Source organism: Nyctereutes procyonoides, unplaced genomic scaffold, assembly GCF_905146905.1.
Source record: "Nyctereutes procyonoides isolate TBG_1078 unplaced genomic scaffold, NYPRO_anot_genome, whole genome shotgun sequence".
NCBI lineage: Eukaryota > Metazoa > Chordata > Mammalia > Carnivora > Canidae > Nyctereutes > Nyctereutes procyonoides.
This window is the reverse complement of record NW_026575146.1, coordinates 84,699,159-84,707,111: the sequence shown is the minus strand read 5'-3', so window position 1 is coordinate 84,707,111 and position 7,953 is coordinate 84,699,159. Positions and strand designations below refer to the sequence as shown.

Here is a 7,953-nt window from a genome sequence, read left to right as displayed (position 1 = left end):
AGGCAGCACATTTAAAGGAGAGGCAGTTCCAGAAAACAGGCGGATTGGTGGCCCGAAGCACAACCGGGCCACACCACACCATGCTGCCCGGAACCCTCGCCGCTACCTCTGCCCTTGGACGTAACCTTGGACTGACACAGCATCCTGGCCTCACATCCCCCATGGCCAAAACCCTTGGTGGGCAGTGCAGCCCACTGCAAAGTCCAGGCCTCATGCCCACCCTCTGGCTATCTCACCCCTCTGGGCTGTGGGGCAGGGGCAGGAGAGGAGGGTTGGCTACCTGGCATGGCACGGAGTCCCATTCTCCAAACAGGCAAGGGTTAAGATGCTGGTGCATATACACAAAGCCCCATGACACGCGGTGATGGATCAGCTTGGGGTGCTAGCGACTCCCCCCTCCCGTAAATCCTTGAAACACCCAACTTGGACCAACTCGTCCTGAATATTGCGAGCAAAAAGTCGAGAACGCAATTATTTCCATTTCAACACAAGTGTGAGTTTCTTGCTTCGTGGTTTTTATTTTCAGTTTACATGGGAAGCTATATAATTTCCATTTCCTCGGCTCTAAAGATCTTGCCTGGCCCTGCCTGCATTTCACTGACAAATAAATATCCCCAAGCACGAAGTGGCCCATTAGAAATCATGTCATGGGGAAAGAGGCGCGTGGCCGTCCGAGTCACAAGCCCGGTCCTCTGACTTCTCTGGTCCTCACTTCGCCCATTTGGAGAGGGAGACGAGATGCCTCTAACCTCTTTACGGGGCAGCTCCGAGGGTGAAAATGAGGTCTTGGGAGACAGTTTACACGGACGTGGCAATAGTCCGTTTTGTTCTTATCATACTTCTCATTAGAGAACATTTACATGGTGGTGAGGGATGTGGATGTAGGAAACTAGGTCCCATTCCTGGCTTTGCTATTTATTCACTGTGTGGCCCTGGAAAGCTACTCAACCCCTCTAGGCCTCAGCCTCCTTGTTGGTAAAGTGGGGGTGATGGATCTGAGTTTGGAGGATTGTTGTGGAGATGACACAGGGCGGTCCTATGAGGCTCAGCACAGCCCCTGACTCACGGTGGCCACCATCCTCATTTCAAGGGTCCGGCGAGAAGTAGGGACATCAGAAAAGGACCAGGACCCTTGCCCCATGCCCTGTGAAGTCACTCTCATCCCTGTCTACCTGCAGAGCAATTTTGACACGAAGAAGTGAGTCCATAACCCCAAGGCCAGGTGGCCCGTGCTCATACCCTTTGAGAGGACTGGCTGGGTCCTAGGGCTGCCTGGCCACCCTGAACCAGCCCTGGGCTCCCTGCATGTGGGCTGGCCGTGCAGCCAGACACAGGGACGTGACAGGGCACCTTGCTGAGTGAGTGGGGATAGCTGCAGGGAGGGTGTTCCCGCTGCACCCAGGGCCCCTGGGCCAGCCTAGAGCTTTCAGGCTGCAGGGCTCCGCACGTAGGCCTGGATTTGCATGGAGAGAAGAGGGTGGGCCAGGAGGTTCATGAGAGGGGCCAAGGACGTATAATTGAATGCAAAATTGGCCTCCTATTCTTCTTGCTGCGTCCACACTCTTGCTTAGGGACGCTGCAGCCCACCCAGTTTCTGCAGCCCTGGGATCCAGGGGTGACCATGCAACTTACCCCGGATAATAGGACATTAGCAAAAGCAGAGGCCTTGGAAGGCGCTCACTGGCTGGGGCCTACCCTCTCGCCACTCTTGGTCCTGCCACCGTGTGAAGATGCCCTGGCCAGTCCGCTGGAGTGTTAGATGCCTGTTGGACAGCCCGCCAACCAAACCGGCAGACACAGAGGCTACGCTGGCCTGATTATCAGCCTCCGGCCAACCTGATAGCTGAGTGCAGACCCGAGAATGCATCGTCCAGCAGAGACCAGCCGAGCCGGCCCCCGGAATCCGGAGCTTTCTAAATGATTGCTTGGAACCATTACATCGAGTGAGTCACTCGTTATCCCAGTCTATCAGAACTGGAGGAGAGCCTGGGGCTCTGCCCCAGAGCTGAGGCCGAGGGCAGGTGCTGTAGGGGCTGTTTTCATTAGGAACTCCGGGAGATGCAGGGTCCGAGGGACGCTGCCGTGGGGCCCTGGGGAAAAGTGTGACCTTCACCTCACCCCAGCCTGGAGCACAGCTTCAGCCCGGAGAAGGTTGCAGGGACACTGGTTCTGACACAGCACCGTGAGGTTGCACTACTGGGGGGGTGCCCAAGAGGCAGCATCACCCCACAGCTAGGAGGCTGCGTGAGCTGGGCAGCGGTGGTGCAGAGAACCGGTACCATCAGTGGGGCTCCCTGGGCAGCAGCTTTGAGACATAGGAGGTGGGGGGATTCTGTGAGCGTCTATAAACATCCTTCTGGGGACCCCCAGGGATACCTGGAAGAGATTTTCAAGGAGACCGGAGGGCCCGTGTAATAGAGACAGGCTGGAGCCAAGTAAATGGAAATGACTCTGCCGCTGGGACAATGCATGCACCAAAAGCCGGTGACCTTGGCCTGGGGCCTGGCCCACACTGTCACATCCCAAAGCAAGGCTGGCATGGGGTACACACAACACGGGACTGTACCCAGGTGGCCTGGATGGGTAACCGAGACGGTCAGCAGGGAGTTCACCCCGGGTTAGCCTTGCTCGCTCAGACTCAGACCTCACGGGAAGCCAAACATGGGCAAGAGGAAAGAACTGCTCTCCTCAAACCAAAACACTCTCTCACCTACTCAAAGACTGGGGTTCTGCTGCAGAGACACCTGCCCAAGTCCAAGGTTGGGACTGTCCAAGCTGAGCGCTGGCCGTTATCCTCGGAGCATCTTTTACAAAGATCAGTAGACATTCCAGAAGTCCCCACTGCTGTGCTCATTCTCCAGACAGTAGCGTGGTCTCTGCGTCGGATGTCAGGCTCACCAGTGGTGTGAGGAGCCAGCTGGGGTCTCGCTCCTCTCCCCATGTTTTCTGAACGTTCCGTGCAAACCATCTTTGGGAAAATCACAGTTTTATTTCCTAATCTCAGAGATCAATATTGAGGGCTTGAGGGAGAATTTACTAGAAATATCATCTCGCAGTGGAAAGAGACCACAAATTCACCTGCAGGACCAGCTGTCGGCCGAGCACTAGGTGTCTCTGGGCCTCTCTGTGGGGTCCAAGTCCTCTGGGGAAGGTCCACTCAGCTTGGACAAGCTCTAAGCTCCTTCTGTGTGTTTTTTTTGGCGGGGGGCGGGGGGGCGTTGCAGAGAGAAGGTAACATGTAGACCAGCCCTCAGAGATCCTGATTTGCTGGGCTGAGGTGGGGCCCTGCCAGCTGCCTCTCCAGGGAGGAGGCGTAGACACTGGCCATCAGTCCTGAGCTCATCGACCTCCACCACCCGCTGTTCCCTTCCTTCCCCACGGGGAGGACCCTCCATGCCCAAGGCTCTCTGGTCTCTCAACTCTGGCTTCCCTGTGAGGCCCACTCCCACCCTTCCTGCGGCCTAGTGAAGAAAGCTCCCTGGGTGGCCAGGGCACCCATGGTTCCTGTGGGGCCCCGGCCTCCTGGCCAGAGAGCCCGCTCGCCCATCAGTCCCACTCCAAGCCTGACATAGAGTCAAGCTTGCTCAGACAAATGTTAGGAGGCTCTGGGGAAATAAATGGGAACGGCTACTTTGGAGAGCCCTTTAGAAATATCTATTAAAACCAAAAAAATTAAAACTAAGCCTTCTGACCCATAATTGCAACTCTTCATGATCTACCCTGAGGCTCCCCCTCTGCAGGAGCACAAGGAGATAGAAACCAGCGCTCTCACTGCAGGATTATTTGTGATAGTGAAAAATTGAAAGCAATCCATGAGTTCATAACTCTCATCTGCTCGCGTGCTGCGAGAGCAGTTAGGAGGAATGTCCTAGATCTACAGGTATCCGCGCGGCGAAGTCTCAACAGCACTTTGCTGAGTGAAAAGTAGAAGCAGGGCACGTACCGCGTCATGTCATTAATGTTTACAAACCCATAAAACCATAGACTGCACCATGAATTCTCTGTGGGCACATGTTTCTGTTGTAAAAGCACTTACAAGGTCTGGAAAAAGACAAACCGAAGGTTGTCTTCAGGGAGTGGGGGGAGGGTGCTGCGGGGGGAATCAAGAAGGAATGGAACCTTCTTTGGTGGTCTAATTCCTTGGAAAGGAGGAAGGTGAACAGCCATCCGCGTCACCAAAAATAAATAAAACCGCTTTAAAAAAAGAAAATCTCAAAAAAAAAAAAAAAAGGAAAAGAAAATCTCTATCTCAGGAACGTGCCTCAGCCCATTGGGGGTCCCTTGCCAACAGGGGTGGGGGGGCTGGTTTTAATCCAGAATCTGTTGGAGCCTCCTCTCAGGTGTTCCCTGCACCCTCACCCCCCCTCACCCCCACTCTGGTCTGTCTCCACCACTCTGCTTTCCCCAAAACCGGCTCCGGAGTCATAGTCAGACCCAGTCAGGGTTGGTTGGTTTGTGTTTGGAAAGAAAAGGCCTGGTTATGAGTTACAAGGATCTGGGGCAGAGCGTTCCAGGGCAGTGCCAGGATATGAATAAATGTGATGCAGGCAGGCTGGGCCTGAGAACCCAGGGGAGGGTCCCACGAGACCAGCCACAGGACCTTGGCTTCACGCAGAATAGAAATCAAACGTGAGCCAGAGAAAGTCAAAGCAGAGTTTATGGCCTAAGTGTCAGTGACAGGTGGAGAAAGGCAGACGGAGCGTCCGGGAGACCCAGAAAGCAAAGGGAAGGAGAATGATTCTCATCATGATCTTGGGGCTGGGGGTTTATTTTAGAAAAGGGTCTAGGGTGGGGCGCCTGGGTGGCTCAGTTGGTTGAGCGACCAACTCTTAGTCTCCGCTCAGGACGTGGTCTCGGGGTCATGAGATGGAGCCTGGCATCCGGCCCCGGGCCTGTCTCCAGGCTCCGTGCTTGGTGGGGAGTCTGCTTGAGACTCTCTGCCCCTCCCCCTGTTCATGCACCAGGTGCATGTGCTCTCTCTTTCTCTCTCTCTCAAGTAAATAAATAAAATCATTAAGAAAATAAAATAAATAAAATAATAAATAAAATAAAATAATAAATAAAATAAAATAATAAATAAAATAAAATAAAATAATAAAATATAAAATAAAATAAAATAATAAATAAAATAAAATAATAAAATAAAATAAAGTAAAATAAAATAAAATAAAATAAAATAAAATAAAATAAAATAAAATAAAATAAAATAAAATAAATAAAAGGGTCTAGGGTACCTGTTCCTCCAGGGTAGGGTCTGATCGAAGGCAAGTGTCAGGTGAACAGCAGGTGTTAGTGCGTAAAGCAGCGAAGGTAGGAGTGTTGATGCCAGCAGCAGCTGAAGTTTGTTTGAAGCCAACGTCCTGGAACATGTTCAGGATCTGACTCTTCTTAGGTGTTATCAGGTGCGTGGGGCTGAGGACAAAACTCAGAATATGACTGCTTGCTTCCTGCCCCCCCCCCATCCCCTCCCAAAGTGGGAACAGAGCTTCGTTGGCTTATTCAGAGGCAAAATATGGAACGTGAGTAAATGGGGCCTAACAGAGAAAGAGCAGAGACGGAGCCCTCCTAAAATGGAAAGCTCCAGCTTCCCTACTTGGGTTGGGTAGTTGGGGCTGCTGGGGGGTGGGGACTACCCTGGCTCGCAGGAGCCCAGGCCCCAGTGGCCAACCCCACCTTGCCACCCCTGCCCCACCGTGACAGCCCACCTGACTTGCCAAAGTCTGCTCTTCCTAAGGCCGCCATCCCCCAGCCTCCACCTCCACCCAGAGCCTGCCCACCTCCACCACACCGACCACTACCGGAGCCTCAGTCCCCCAACTCCTGTTCCCCATCTCCTCTCCCCACCCCAGGGCCTGCTAGCTCCTCCCGAGGAAAGAATCCTTCTGCTCCTGCTCCTCCAGCCCCTCAGGGAAACAGGGGGTCCATCCGATGGTGGACTTGCTGCCAGTGAAAGAGCCACTGCGGAGCCTTCGGCATTTACCCATCAGGGAAGTGACTCTCCCTCCTCCCCTCCCCAAGATGTGCAAGAGGAGCTCAGCCCCCTCCACCCTTCAGAGTTCCAGCTTCCTCTGTGGTTTCCATGGATTCCGAGATGGCTCCCAGCACCTGAGCCCAGAGAGAGGGGGAAGGGAGGGAGGGAGTGGCCCAGGCGCTGGCCCAGGGCTGGGGAAGCTGCTCCACTGCGGTCCCCCCCAGGCCCTCCTGCCTGACCCCTCCTCCCAGAGATGGGGGTGGCACCTGGGCTCCTGGAGTGGGGGGCCTTGACATGTCTCATCCTCCTTCTGGAAAGCCCAGGGGGCTCCAGGGAACGTGCTCTACCTTGAACTATGACCTCAAAGTCGGCTCCCTGAGGGGCTGTGACCCCCCCACCCAGAAAATGCCGACTGTGACCATAGCCAGAGGGGACAGTGTCCAAAGTAGGCAGGTAAGGATCGCACTATTGGTGAGAAGAGCCGGGCAGCTTAGGGAAGTGGCCAAGGACACCAATGGGTCAGTCTCTGTTCTGCGGGACCAGGGGGACCATGTGTCTGGGGGCTCTAGGCACTAGTTGCCGCATCCGGACCACCAGAGAGAAGGCAAGAAAGTTCTGTGATGGATGGGCACTGACCATCGTCCCCTTGGGAGTGTCCATCCTGCCTGGTGTAGCCCTCCCAGAACAGGCTCAGGACATTCTCCATCCTACTTCCACTCTCCCAGGTCCACTGTCGCTGCGGCACCCCAACAACACCCCAACACCCTTTCTCTCTTGAGGGCTGCTGGGTGTGCAGGCCCGAGGCATGGCCAGGCCACTGTCCTGCCCGGCGTCTGGGGCTTAGCTTCAGCGGGCTACAGGAGCACGGCAGTCCGAGTCAGGGCAGGCGGCCGAGCAGGCTACGGAAGGAGCCAGTACCGGCGGGACCCCCTAGGCAGAGGCTGTCCTCCCTGGGTCCTTCCCCTGGCCTGGTCTCAGCAAATCCTGAGAGCTGCCTCCCACTCTTCCAGCGAGGTCATCTTCACACACGTTTGCTCAAGTCCACTTTGGGGAGCCTGCCTGACACGTTTGCCCCTGGGCGGGTGGTCTTCCCCGGGCAGTTAGACTCTAGGGAATCAGTTGTGATCTCAGGGACCACCCACTACAAGAGGCCTCTGGGTGCTCTGCCTCGACTTCCAGTAGAATCCCCTTCCCCGTGGTGAGTTTTTAAAAGCTAGTGCCTAGCTTCACCCCAGACCAACTGAATCAGAATTCCCAGGAATGGGGACTCCCTGGGTGGCTCAGGGGTTGAGCCCTTGACCCAGGGCGTGATCCTGGAGACCTGGGATCGAGTTCCGCGTCAGGGTCCCTGCATGGAGCCTGCTTCTCCCTCTATGTCTCTGCCTTTGTCTCACTGTGTCTCATGAATAAATAAATAAAATCTTAAAAAAAACAAAAAAAAAAGGAATTCCCAGGAATGGAGCCAGGGCACTGGGATTTTTGAAAACTCCCTGATTGATGCCTACTGAAAGTCAGGACCCAAAGCGCTTTGAGACAGAGTCCTCCCCACATCTGTTGGTGGGGACTGTGGGGTAAGGGTCCCACAGGAGGGATGGCAGGGGTGGTGACCCAGCAGGGTCCCCTCTCTTTTGGCGAGCTAGCTCCCCCCTGGGCCCACATCCCTCCACTCCGCTCCCACCTCCTGAAGGCCACCCACGGGCCCTGCTCCCTCACCACCACCCCAGCCCTTTCCCCCTTACCCCAAATCCTGCCTCCATCTTCACGTTCAGCCTGACCCACGCAACCTGCAAAGGAAGCCATCTCTCTGCAACCTTAAAGCACACGGGCACACGGCTGGCCTGCGCCCCCGGGGGTAGTAAGTGTGAGCGTGTGTCCACCAGCAGACGCAGGCCAGGCTGCTCACCACCGCGCTGCTCAGGGGAGCAGCCGCAGCCTGGAACTACCCAGATGCCTGCCAACGATGGATCGGATAAATAAAGCCG

At 55.1% G+C, this 7,953-nt stretch overlaps 1 long non-coding RNA gene across 1 annotated transcript; it reads right to left on the bottom strand.

Annotated features, from left to right (window-relative positions):
- Nucleotides 1-498: 498 nt before the first annotated feature.
- Nucleotides 499-5,383, bottom strand: LOC129500608 (uncharacterized). The gene is made up of 2 exons (XR_008662573.1): nucleotides 5,235-5,383; nucleotides 499-2,968 (listed from the first exon to the last, which is right to left on the bottom strand). It is a non-coding gene; the product is annotated as an uncharacterized LOC129500608 (long non-coding RNA).
- Between the last annotated feature and the right edge of the window lie 2,570 nt (nucleotides 5,384-7,953).